Source organism: Schistocerca cancellata, chromosome 2 (assembly GCF_023864275.1).
Source record: "Schistocerca cancellata isolate TAMUIC-IGC-003103 chromosome 2, iqSchCanc2.1, whole genome shotgun sequence".
Lineage (NCBI taxonomy): Eukaryota > Metazoa > Arthropoda > Insecta > Orthoptera > Acrididae > Schistocerca > Schistocerca cancellata.
In genome coordinates, this window is record NC_064627.1 from 908,721,683 (window position 1) to 908,735,652 (window position 13,970).

Sequence of the window (13,970 nt, forward strand, 5' to 3'; positions counted from 1 at the left end):
ATAAGGATGGGGTAATGTCCATATAGGTGGAGTCAGACTCTGTTGGTTCATTGGCTGGAGGAGGTGCCTTGCCCTCGTTCTTGTGTTTCTTTTTCTGCTCTTGTGAAGGAAGAGAAGGGCAGACTGAAGCGAGGTCGGGCACGAAATTACACCTGGCAATCTTGGTGCCCACCGGCCACAGATCGTGTGGCTGATGTGCAGCTGCAAATCGCCTTTCAGGGGGGTGCCGGGAAGAAGAGTCCCGGGAGGGAGCTCTAGTACTGGCGGCTGCACTTCTCCAATGGGGGAGTGGGAGTAGCACCTGAAGGAGTGGGTATGGGTACTGATGGGGAGGGAGGAGGGGAGTGGGAGAGTGAGTGTGAGGTGCAATGTGTGGGGGCGAATGGGGTGGGGCTGGGAAGAGGAGGGGGTAGGAGGGGGAATGGATGTAACTGGAGCAAAAGTAGAAGTTATAGGCATGGGATGGTGCTGGACGACAAGCCTCAGTGTATGTAAGTCATTCTAAGGTCTTGTACTCTTGAATCCATCATTCTTTCACGTACACCAGGCATGCTGGCGAGCGTGGAGGATGCTGTGCATTACAATTTATGCACACTGGCAGGGGAGCACAGGCACTCCCTTCACGGAGAGGGCACAGTCACCACAGAGGGGATTATTGGTGCAGCGGGAAGGCATGTATAAAGTGTAAGCATTTAAAGCAGCTCATTGGTGGTGGAATGTAAGGTCTTACATCACACCGATACACCATCGCCTTTACCTTCTCTGGGAGGGTATCCCCCTCGAAGACCAGGATAAAGGCGCCTGTATCGGTGCGATTGTTTTTAGGGCCTCGCAGTACACGGCGGATAAATCGGACTCCTGGCCACTCGAGTAGCCAAGGAGTGGAAGGCCGAAGGATCAGAAGAAGCAGTGTCATGTCTTCTATCACTCTTAGAGACGGCCACAGAATGGCCAGGATGTTGAAGCTTTTGTCGCTTCTTGTGCAAGGGGTCTGCCCTAGTACCTGCCACTCTGGCCAGGGGCTTGCCCCGTGGGCACCATCCAGCCACAGCAAGGACCATCTGGCATGGCGGCCATTAGCGGGATTTCTGATGCCTCAAAGTGATGAGCACTGACTCCTTGGCATACACGCGTTAACAGCTCAGGTACTAGCAGTGTGATCCTTGTGTTGTCAGGGGGCTCAGCCAAGTAGGTACTTAACAGCCCCACAACACAGACTGGCTACTGTGCTGGTGACCTAGCAGGAAGAGGCCCAGGGTGCAATGAGAGGGGGTGGGGAGGGGGGGGGGAGGAGGAGGAGGAGGAGGAGGAGGAGGAGGAGGAGGAGGAGGAGGGAGGGAGGGGGAGGGGGAGGGGAGCCTGCACCATGGAAACTAGGTTGGGAGTTCACACTGAATGGAAAACGTTGGAAATGGAAATACCAAAGCAAGGCCGGGAGGATAGCCAGTTCGATATAAAGTAGTCCACCAAGAGGGAAAGGCGGGGTCAGGGAGAAAGGAGCAAAGACAGGGAAGGAGAGAAACAGGGAAGGAGAGAAACAGGGAAGGAGAGAAACAGGGAAGGAGAGAAACAGGGACGTTAACGCAGTGTGGAAAAAGGAAGGAGACTGCAATAGCTCACGGTCCCACGCATACAGCCACCTGTTGATTTTCGTAATCTTTGGCTTACAGCATGCAGTATCCATAAACTCAATTTTTGAACCTTCCCCAGTGCATGCAAATGTCGCGCAATGGTGGAACGATCATCGTTCATCAAATGTGCCAGTTCTCGAGTACACTGATGGTCATCATTGGGGCTTAATGAGTTTGAACGATCTTCACCAAACCCCGAAGGTCTTCCCGAACGTGGAGCGTCAGTAATGTCAAAACAATCCTCCTTAACCTTTAACTAACGTGATGCGGTCTATTTAACCGCGCGCTTTCGTCGACAATTGCGATTTAGCCAGTTCCCTGCCCATTATTGCGGCCGTCGGCTCGTTGGCTTCGAGTGGACCAGGACCGCATATAGTGTTATTCCGGAACTTCTATAATGTGAGTGACGTCCTTTTGAAAATAGGTCGCGGTCATTTTGACTGCACTACATTGTTTCTGTAATTTTTTCTGCAGTTACTTTCCTTACATATTCTCGATATTTTCCATTTCACAGCTTTTTAGACCGAAACTGTGAGCACATGGTTGGAGGAAGCAGACGATAATGACTGTGACGATAATCCTAAAGAAACTGAACCCATTGTGAGTGAGCATGACATTTGATCAGAACAAAGTGCAACAGAAAATTACTCTAGTGAAAGTGATGAGCAACGGAGAGGCAGTTACTTCTATGGCAAGAATCAGTACAAATGGGCCAAAGCACCTCCGATCCGGGCTGTTAGAATTCCTCGGCATAAAATCATGAAATTTCCATCCACCACGGCGACTACAGGAGATCCAAAAGACCCATTTTCATTATGGCATCTATTTTGATTAAGTTCTCGATCACATCCTACTATGGACAAATGTTAAAATGGATTGCGTCAGGCAAAATTACTCTGACAAAAGCAAAGCTGAACTTCAGAACCTGGATTTGGATGAACTTTCGGCTTTTTTAGGACTTCTGATATAATCTTATGTCTTTAAATCAAACCACGGAAATGTAAACTATAAATTTGCAACTGATGGTTCACGTCGGGAAATTTTCAAATATGTCTAGGAACCGTTCTTAATGTTGTTGAACTGCTTACGTTTTGATGACTTTCGAACTAGAAAAGGGAGTCTCAAAGTTGACAAAATGGCAGCAGCCTCTTTTCTATTTAGAAAAATTGTGGAAAATTCCCTAAAATATTTCAATTTAGGCACATGTGCTACTGTAGATGAGCAACTAGTTTCCTTCGGTAAATGCTCATTTGTAGTCTACATGCCGAAGGAGCCTGGTAAATACAGTTTAAAAATAATGTCCTTTTGTGACGCAAGGACCAGTTACTTTTATAATGGGTGTATGTATAGTGGAAAAGGCCCTGATGGCGATACTTTGCCGGACAATGATAAGAAACTGACGATACCAAAGCAGTCTCTGTTGAGATTGTGTAAGCCAATCTATGGCAGTAATCGCATTATTACTCCTGACAATTTGTTCAGCTCAGTACAGGCTGTAGAAGAGTTAAGGAAAAGAGGATTGACTTTCGTTGGAACTCTAAAAAAGAATAAGAGAGAGATTCCGCAAGCTTTCCAACCAAATAAGCATAGGGCAGTTGGTTAATCTTTGCACGGTTTTACGCAAGACACCACTCTGTTGTCGCATGTGCCAAAGACAAAGCGGTTCTTCTTGTCTCTTCCATGCATCATAGCCCCGCTGAGGATCTGACTACTCAGAAACCAGAAATAATATCATACTACAACGCCACTAAAAGGGGGTATCGATGAACAGGACAAAAAGTGCTCCATATACTCCTGCAGTCAAAGAACTCTACGTTGGCCGATGTGTTTATTCTACCGTTTATCGGACGTCAGCACAGTAAATGCATATGTTGTTCTGAAAAGTGGATCAGATAAAGCTCCGGTCGACAGAGGTACCTTCCTGAAAGAGCTGGCCCGTAGTCTTGTGCTGAAACATATGCAAATGCGAGCTCAGAACCCACAACTTCCGCAGGAGTTACGACCAATGACCCGCCGGATTTTAGGCCCCGATGCTCCAACACAAGAAGCAGTGGAAGCAGAATGAGGCCCTATGAATAGGAAAACGTGCAGAATCTGCCCAGCCAGCAAGAAACGGAAGACTTCGCATGTTTGCTACAACTGCAAGAGACCAATAAATATGCAATGCTGTTCCAAGGTCTGCAAGCACTGTTATGAAAAATTGTGATTTGGAGGACTCCGATTCTTCATGAGGTACTTTTTCAGGTTAAAAACGTTTCATTTTTGTTCCATTAGTTCTTCAAGAAGAAATACAAAATCTATCGAAGCATTAATTTCGTTATTAGCTTATGAAAAACATAGAAATGTATTAGTTTGCGAGATGTGCAGTAAACATATCTGAATGGCAGTTTATCAGTAATTATTTAATGTAAATCTTCTGTATTTTCATGTTTATTTACATTGTATTAAATAAAGACTGCCATATGTAAAACACGTACTTCCAAAGGGATTCAAATTATTAACATTACACCCACCTATAATTAAGAGGGTGTTAGTGTCCCACGTTTGCCACTACGTTAGTTGAAGGTTAACACAGGAACACCATTTGCTTGCATGTAAACTGAAATGGTTACAATGAACTACGAATAAAAATGTCATCATCATCATCATTTAAGACTGATTATGCCTATCAGCGTTCAGTCTGAAACATAGTCCCCCTTATAAAATTCCTCCAGATCCCTTTTTCAGTGCTAACATTGGTGCCTCTTCTGATGTTAAGCCTATTACTTCAAAATCATTCTTAACCGAATCCAGGTACCTTCTCCTTGGTCTACCCCGACTCCTCCTACCCTCTACTGCTGAACCCATGAGTCTCTTGGGTAACCTTGCTTCTCCCATGCGTGTAACATGACCCCACCATCTAAGCCTGTTCGCCCTGACTGCTACATCGATAGAGTTCATTCCCAGTTTTTCTTTTATTTCCTCATTGTGGACACCCTCCTGCCATTGTTCCCATCTACTAGTACCTGCAATCATCCTAGCTACTTTCATATTCGTAACCTCAACCTTATTGATAAGGTAACTTGAATCCACCCAGCTTTCGCTCCCGTACAACAAAGTTGGTCGAAAGATTGAACGGTGCACAGATAACTTAGTATTGCTACTGATTTCCTTCTTGCAGAAGAGAGTAGATCGTAGCTGAGCACTCACTGCATTAGCTTTGCTGCACCTCGCTTCCAGTTCTTTCACTATGTTGCCATCCTGTGAGAATACGCATCCTAAACACTTGATACCGTACACTTGTTCTAACTTTGTTCCTCCTATTTGGCACTCAATTCGTTTATATCTCTTCCCCACTGACATTACTTTCGTTTTGGAGATGCTAATCTTCATACCATAGTCCTTAGATTTCTGATCTACCTCTGAAATATTACTTTGCAAACTTTCAATCGAATCTGCCATCACAACTAAGTCATCCGCATATGCAAGACTGCTTATTTTGTGTTCACATATCTTAATCTCACCCAGCCAGTCTATTGTTTTCAACATATGATCCATAAATAATATGAACAACAGTGAAGACAGGTTGCAGCCTTGTCTTGCCCCTGAAACTACTCTGAACCATGAACTCAATTTACCGTCAACTCAAACTGCTGCCTGACTATCCATGTAAAGACCTTTAATTGCTTGCAAAAGTTTGCCTCCTATTCCATAATCTTGTAGAACAGACAATAACTTCCTCCTAGGAACCCGGTCATATGCCTTTTCTAGATCTATAAAGCATAGATACAATTCCCTGTTCCACTCATAACACTTCTCCATTATTTGCCGTAAGCTAAAGATCTGGTCCTGACAACCTCTAAGAGGCCTAAACCCACACTGATTTTCATCCAATTGGTCCTCAACTAATACTCGCACTTTCCTTTCAACAATACCTGAGAAGATTTTACCCACAACGCTGATTAAAGAGATACCTCTGTAGTTGTTACAATCTTTTCTGTTTCCATGTTTAAAGATTGGTGTGATTACTGCTTTTGTCCAGTCTGATGGAACCTGTCCCGACTCCCAGGCCATTTCAATTATCTTGTGTAACCATTTAAGACCTGACATTCCACTGTATTTGATGAGTTCCAACTTAATTTCATCCACCCCAGCCGCTTTATTGCACTGCAATGTATTGACCATTTTTTCCACTTCCTCAAATGTGATCCTATTTCCATCATCATTCCTATCCCATTGTACCTCGAAATCTGAAACATTACTGATCGTATTTTGGCCATGCTCCCCACCCCCTACGTATAGCACTGACTCGGCGCACCTGTTGTTAAACTGGACGCAGAACACCGTGGCCGGTAGATGCGCAAACCGCAGGGCACGTGTGGGGAGAGCGGTAGTGATGGGGACTGCGGGGGCGGGCACTGTAGGGCAAATGCTGAGTGCTGTTCTAAACTGAAGCCTACACTCACATTTTTTGCAAATATTAAGCAGGGCTCCTTCACAGGCACACTTGCAAGGTGACCATTCAAAAAGATCTTTCACCTCTTCTTCTGTTAGTATCTAAAAAGAATTCTGACAAAAATGCATCGATTTAGTTTCGCCTTGTTTGGTAACTATTTGTAACTTACAGAGAGGTGTTACGAGTGGGGAATTTTGAGTAAAACCTACATATCGTTACCATGTTAAAATTTGCTTCTTTTGCCAAAACTCAAGAGTTATGCAGTCTCACCTCACTATCATGTTGCGCAGACGCAATTGCGTGAGAATTCTGTAACAGTGGTTTATTAAGTGAGGAACTGAGGAAAAATAAGGTCAGCATCTTATGAAAAAGCATATCCTCAGTACAAAACAAATGTGTAATGACTTATGTTGTTCCAAGTAGCGTTTCTAGTTCCACCAGCTATCGGCGGCTCTTAACAATTACATTATTTAATCGGAAAAATCTGTAGTTAGTGGAATAGCACTGTAGATAATGAAGTTTTGCATAATAGTCATACAGCAAAATGTGCTATCATTTGCCAAAATCTCATTTCGATATCTCGCACCGTTTATGAAATATGAGGAATGTTGTGGATATTTCACTCTGGCTTTATCGCTGGCGCTGTGCGATCGCAAATGAGTGCGCTACGTCATGTTTTTTTTTTTTTTTTTTTTTTTTTTTCGAGATTGGTGACAGAGACGTCTAACCAAGTCTAAAGAAAAATTCAATATGTTAGCTAAATTTCGTTTGCAGTAACATGTTATATAATACGCAACAAACGCAAAATCATAGTGCCCCCTATTTTTCATTGCAAACATTTTCGAATTTCTTAATTCCACGTAAATATCACCATAACTATGACAATTAACGGAACGATAGGCACATCATAATGAAACTGACAAAGCTACAAGTAAAGCAAACATATACCATGTGATCAAAAAGTCAGAATAAATTTGAAAACTGAATAAATCACGGAATAATGTAGATAGAGAGGTACAAATTGACACACAGGCTTGGAATGACATGGGGTTTCGGTAGAACAAAAAAAAAATATATATATATATATACAAAAGTTCAAAAAATGTCCGACAGATGGCGCTTCATCTGATCAGAATAGCAATAATTAGCATAACAAAGGAAGACAAAGCAAAGATGATGTTCTTTACAGGAAATACTCAATGTCCAGCATCATTCCTCAACAATACCTGAAGTCGAGGAATAATGTTGTGAACAGCACTGTAAAGCATGTCCGGAGTTATGGTGAGGCATTGGCGTCGGATGTTGTCTTTCAGCATCCCTAGAGATGTCGGTCGATCACGATGCACTTGCTACTTCAGGTAACCCCAAAGCACGGAATGAGGTCTGGGGATCTGGGAGGCCAAGCATGACGAAAGTGGCGGCTGAGCACACGATCACCACCAAACGACGCGCGCCAAGAGATCTTTCACGCGCCATCTGTCGAACATCTTGTGAACTTTCTTTTTTTTTCGTTCTAATAAAACCCCATGTCATTCCAAGCATGTGTGTCAATTTTTACCTCTCTATCTACATTATTCCGTGGTTTATTCAGTTTTCAAATTTATACTGACTTTCTGATCACCCTACATATACGCAGTCTCACCTCACTACCATGTTGCGCAGACGTAATTGCGAGAGAATTCTGTAGCGGTGGTTTATTAAGTGAGGAACGCTTGTCGGCCTCCCCTTCCGAACAAACGAATGAACTTGCCCAGTGGTCCAGTAATGGCGTCACAAAAAAGGCCTTTTGCTTGCAAAAAATGAGGTAGAAGATTAAATTTTTGGTCTTGTGCATATAGCTTAGAGTATTTTGAATCCAAGTTTTCGACCTCCAAAACCCTCATGACAATATTTCGCGGCCAAAAACCAAGAAATGTTGGCACTTTTTTCTGGTTTTCGCCTATATTGAGAAACTATGCGTCCTATTGAAAATTTTACTATTACCAAAATGAAGCAGCATTAAATTTTGCGTTGACTGACTTACTTAAATTTCAAAATCGGTGCAGTCGTTTGGCGTCAGTCAGTTATCAGAGTTCGTTCATTTTTACCAACTTGGCTAAAAAGTTGGCTCTAACTCCGTAACTCAAGAACAGCTGCTCCAAATGAAATATGTCGAGTTATCAAAGTTGTACGGCATGAAATTTTATGTTAAAAAAAAAGCATCCAATTTTTCAGTTTTAGGCACCATTAAGCGTTCACACATTTGAAAGTCAAAATAATTCCGTTAAGTTTTTTTCTCTAAGTCAAAGTAATTCAATGAAATGAATTTTCCAGCAGGAAGACACAAATCTGTACCACCTGCGGGTGTAGAGTATCTATAGATCTCCCTCGATCTACTTGTAAACAGCCGAGGTTGCCACACGTTCTTTTTTATTGTTTCCTTTGCTAGCCAAGCCCAGTTAAACTTTGTTGTGCGACAGATGCGTTCAAAATTCCTTGTGTCTTACAAAGTTGTCCTTTCCTCGTTTGAGTTTACTTTTGTTGTGCGGCCAGTGGATTTAAAAAGAGTGCTCCATATCCTACGGTGGTGTGCTTTATATGTGACGGCAATTTGGCAGATGGTGATGAGGTTCAAGTGAAACATAAATGAATGGAGACACTACTACTACAATACAATAAGGATAGCAAATTAGCAGCGCATCGTAAGTTTTTAACTGGTCTGGCTGAAGTTGAAGTGCACGGTGCTGGTCAGAAGAAGTACAATAATCCAAAACTAATTAGATCGTCTTTGACAAACACTATCAATGTCAAATCTTGGATCATCAAAAAAGGTATTTGATTTTAATAAACACTACTTTTACTGTGGTGAGGAAATTGATGCTAGCTGTGAGATACGTAGCAGACTTCCCCATGCAAAGTGAAATAGTTTATAAAGTGATGAAACTTGAATTAGAGATAACTGTCGAATGGCTGGGAGGCGGATGTAAGGGCCATAAAAACCCGTCTCTTTCGAAGTATGATGAAGAAATAATGATTGCTGAAGACATAAAAAGAACCCAGTAGTGTGTTTCAAAAGTGCAGGCTGTAAAATACTGTCTGATAGTTCCTACCACAGCAAGCCATCACATCCACGAGACGAGCGTCTGAGAATTGGCCGCGCTCCTGCAGATATACTGCGTGAGGACATCTGTACACAGCTCTATGATACATTGCAATAACCCCCCCCCCCCCCCCCCACACACACACACACGATAATTTTCATCTGACGTCCAATCTGTGATCCCTGAATCATTGCTCCATTTCATTGAGACGTTGCGTTTGAAAAACGAACGAGGAACTTGGTTCAAATGGCTCTGAGCACTATGGGACTCAACTGCTGTGGTCATAAGTCCCCTAGAACTTAGAACTACTTAAACCTAACTAACCTAAAGACATAACACACATCCATGCCCGAGGCAGGATTCGAACCTGCGACCGTAGCGGTCACGCGATTCCAGACTGAAGCGCCTAGAACCGCACGGCCACACCGGACGGCTGATCAAGACTTATCGTTCACGCTCTTAGTCCAATTACATTCGCAGCTCCATATGCCCCCGACTGCATGACCTGAGCATACTAACATAAGCAGTGAAGAATTCATTCAATTTGTTCTTTGATAATGCCGATTTTAACATCTGCACGACTGGCGAGTTGAATACTTTCCATTGCATGGGAGGAATCATGGCAGTCACTCCCTACACAACTATGGAGTCTGACAAGAACACTGATCGGGAAAGAAGACGTTCAGCTTCTGAATCTTTGCAGTTGGTGGACCTCAGCTAGTCACCTGTCACAAAGCAAATGGTGTTGGCTTAAACAGTGTTGTTATAAGCAACCCCAATTTCGACGACCCTGAGTGCTTAAAGATATCGCTCTCTGGATATGAGATCTGTGGCTTTATGGAAAGTGGAAGAAATTCACTGACGTTCCAGAGTGGAATGGATTCATGGAAGATGCCACCAATCATCGACAGTCGGTTCGTTCAAAAATAAAGTGCTTCCCATTCTAAAATTATCCTCCAACTTTGTACGACACAATAGGTACATCTCTTCAAACAGCATTGAAAAAAATGCACAAAACATGGTCAAAGGTGGTGGTTTGTCACTTTCGATCAGCCCCTTTGTGTGAAGGCGATGGATATTGTAAGAAGCGAAGGCAGTTATTAGAACATGTGGGTTCACCTTCTGAAGTCCTCCTTTGGGTGCATCGATATAGTAATGGCAGGAAATGACTTTAGAGACTTCCTGTCCACAATATTTGCTGAAAACAGTCTCGATAAAGTTTTGAGTGGGCATGGGTCCACTGGAGCAGTAAGGCCCGTTTCGCTCTGGGACACTGGTGACGGTCACCAGTAATTGTGATGAAAACTCCTGAATCAGCGGTGTCCGACACCGCAGGTATTGCCAACTGATTAGTTAGTGAAATGGACTCGATCGAGGAGGAACTGTTGTTAGTACTTCTAAGCAGGAGGAGGAGGAGGAGAATGAGGACAAAACGTTCATTACACTTACATTCACCGCTACTAGTTCTGCTGGAGAAAATATTGTTTTATACTCTTTATGTCAATCTGAGACAAGACGAGAAGAAGCTTTTTCAGTATTTTCGAATGTCGATAACTTCATTTGATGTACTGCTAAGAGAAGTGAAAGAAGAAATCACAGGAATGGCAATACTATTTTAACTATTTTTCGGACCATAAGGCGGAGCGCATTAAGACGGCGATAAGGCGCACACTTAATTTTGTTATGAAAATTTTGAAATGTAAGTATTTTTTTAGTTTCTTCTTCATTCGCCCTGTAGGGGTGAGTTCATGGTTTCCACGCTCATCCATTTTGTCCCTTCTTATCGCATTAATATTGCGTAAAGGTACACTTCATGCTGGTAAACACAAACGAAAAGGGGCGAGGGAGCAAATATGCTTGAAGGTTACTACCCTTCTAGCCTTTACAGACGAAGCAACTAAATTTCGCTACTCTTTTACGGCCCGAAAAGTAAGGTATTAAATTTGAAAAAAGAACATACAACTTACCAATTCTGTTTTCTTATCCAAGCTCTTCTCATTGAAATCAGGTACAAACTTCGTTATAATTTCTTGCCAAGCATTCGTTTTCACCACTTTGTTGCTATAGTCATCGCTTTTGACATCCCATGTAGCAGGACGACTTTCTACTTCACTCATAAAGTATTCCGTGTTAATCAAATCTGAACTCATGGCTACAATGTGTACAGCATAATGTAGAATAAATATTTCGCGCCATTGTCTCAAAAATGACTGCCGTGTGTTAGCAAATCTGCAGCGCTGGTCTGTGATCTGTGTCCCAGTGCGAACACTCCAATTCAAACTAATGCATGTCCGGTGGCGACTTCCGTGAACACAGTGATCTTGTCCGTCACATGTTGCGACGGTGAGTCCCTGCTGCGTCACAGTGGCTCAGTGAGGCAGTGTAGTGTCCGGGGTGAAAGCTCCAGTTCCAACGAATGTATCTTTGTCGGTGAACGTCACGTGTCCCAATGTGAAACGGGCCTAAGAGCTCATACGCTGGTTCACGTGGTATTGTCATATTACGTCTTACTGATATTAAAATTGTCTTTTCTTAATATTATCATGCCCTTTTATTTGTTCATTTGTACAAATGTTTTATATTACTTGTACGTAAATACACATTAGCCATTACTATGTACTTGGTTTTCATTTTAGCAACCCACTCTCACCAATTAAGGTCTGGATAAAAATTAATAAAAATATAAATGAATAAAAGTACACATAAATGCAGAAAATTAAAAAAATATACAGAGAAAACACATATGTGCTCAACAGAGAGCAGTCTTCCCACTGGAAATTTCATTTCACTGAATAACTTTGACTTATTAAAAAAACAACAAAATGAAATTTCTTTGACTTTCAAGTGTATGAACGCTTAATAGTGCCTAAAACTGAAAAACTTAGATACTTTTGTAACATGAAATTTCATGCTCTACAGCTTTGATAACTTGACTTATTCATTTGGAGTAGCTGTTTATCAATTACAGGCTTTGGAGCCGACATTTTTCGCCAAGTTGGTAAAAATAAACTAACTTCGACAGCTGACTGAGGCCAAACGGCTGCACCGATTTTGACATTTAACTATATCATTCAACGCAAATTTAGCGCTCCTTCATTTTGGTAATAGTAAAATTTTCAGTAGGAAGCAGGCGAAAACCTGAGGAAAGTTTCAAAATTTATTGGTTTTCTGGCCACAAAAGTTGTTCCGACGGTTTCGAATTCGAAAACTTGGATTCAACGTACCCTCGGCCATATACCCAAGATAAAAAAATAAAATTTTCCACTTTGTTTTTTGGAAGCAAAAAGTATCCCATTACTGGACTACAGCGCTGTGGACGAAAACTGGTCACTGCGCATCGGTCACCATATTTTGCGCGACCTGGTTTTTAATACCGCGGGACTGGCGAATTCCCAATTCTTTACAATCAAAGTTAAGCTCACAGAATATCGCACACGTAGAATAGTTGCCACCCGTTCCGATATATCGGGACGGTCAGCGTTAATTTTCTTGTACCGGCACCTGCAAGACCCAATTTTGTCTCGATTTTGCAATATACTGTTATGAGCTTGGCTCAAGTACTGAAGTTACACCATCCGTTAGCGCAACATGTAAATGCGGCCTCAGTTAATTTTATTTATATCAACAAGCTTATGTTGACAAGGTCGTCTCACAGATGGCCGGCACGTTGCGTATCCTGTATCGACGATGCAAGCATCTTCTAGATCTAGCGCAATCATTCGAGAAAATACCATACTTCTCCAGTAGTACGGGCTGGAGCTAGTTAAGCTGCGCCACGCGGAAGAATCTAGCAGTTCCTATTTGAATGGCGATCTGATAAGACAATTCTTTCTAAACGTAATACGATCAACGAAAGCAAGTTAGTAATGTTTGAGAAGTGTTTACTGCTGGTACGAAGGGCGTGAAGTGTACAGTGATGTGTACTTCTATGACAAAAGTGTTACTGTCTACTTTTTCACGTCTAATAAACTTATCATAGCTTACGAAAATGCCTAGGTATGGAAAGAGAAAGTGTTACTATTGAAATGATTACACAAAAGAGAGCGGTCTTTCGTCAAGAAAGGACGTGCGGTTCAGGAAGCGTTGTGTGAGATTTGTAGCCGTTTCATCTCAGCAACTAAAGGAGGTGTGGCAGATGTGAGGCATCACATTTCTACAAAGAATCATGCAAATAGATTCGCGGTAGTGTCGACATCATGCCTATTCCTACATTCATGATCAAAGAAGATACCCAGGAAAAATTTCTCGTTGCTGCTGCAGAACTAACAACAGCTTATGAAGTTGTGAAGCATCATCAATCCTTCAATTCTCTTGATTGTATGGTAAAACTGAATGCCGGCAACGTATCCTGACTCAAAGTCGTCGCAAAGTAGTCTACAGCCAGGACCAGGGCTACATCAAGTGTCAACAATATTCTCGCACCACACTCCATGTCCGAATGTATAAAACAATGGCAAGAAATTTCAATTTACGGCATACGCACCGACGCATCGAACCACAAGACTGAAAAGATGTTTCTTTTAGTAGTTGAATACTTCACTGAAACTGACCGAGTCCAAAGGTTTGTCTAGACACTGCACATACCATTAGAAAAATTAATCTTTTTTTGTGAAGGCAATACTAGTACCAACTTCGGAGGGCTCCAGCGACAAGGCCAGCGGAATGTGTTTCACCAAACTGAAAAGAATTTGGAAAAAATGTGTAAGGAATTGCATGCCCTGCCCATATTCTCCACAAATATGAACCGCTACTGTCAACATTGAAATAATCAGCACGAAAATATTTTACTATTTACGGTAAGGACAGAATCTGAAAGAGTTCTGC

At 42.3% G+C, this 13,970-nt stretch overlaps 1 protein-coding gene across 1 annotated transcript in view; it reads right to left on the reverse strand.

Annotated features, from left to right (window-relative positions):
• LOC126162841 (cytochrome b5 reductase 4) overlaps positions 1 to 13,970 on the reverse strand; it is a 305,369-nt gene that overhangs the window by 242,218 nt on the left and 49,181 nt on the right. The gene's annotated exons all lie outside the window — the stretch shown is intronic.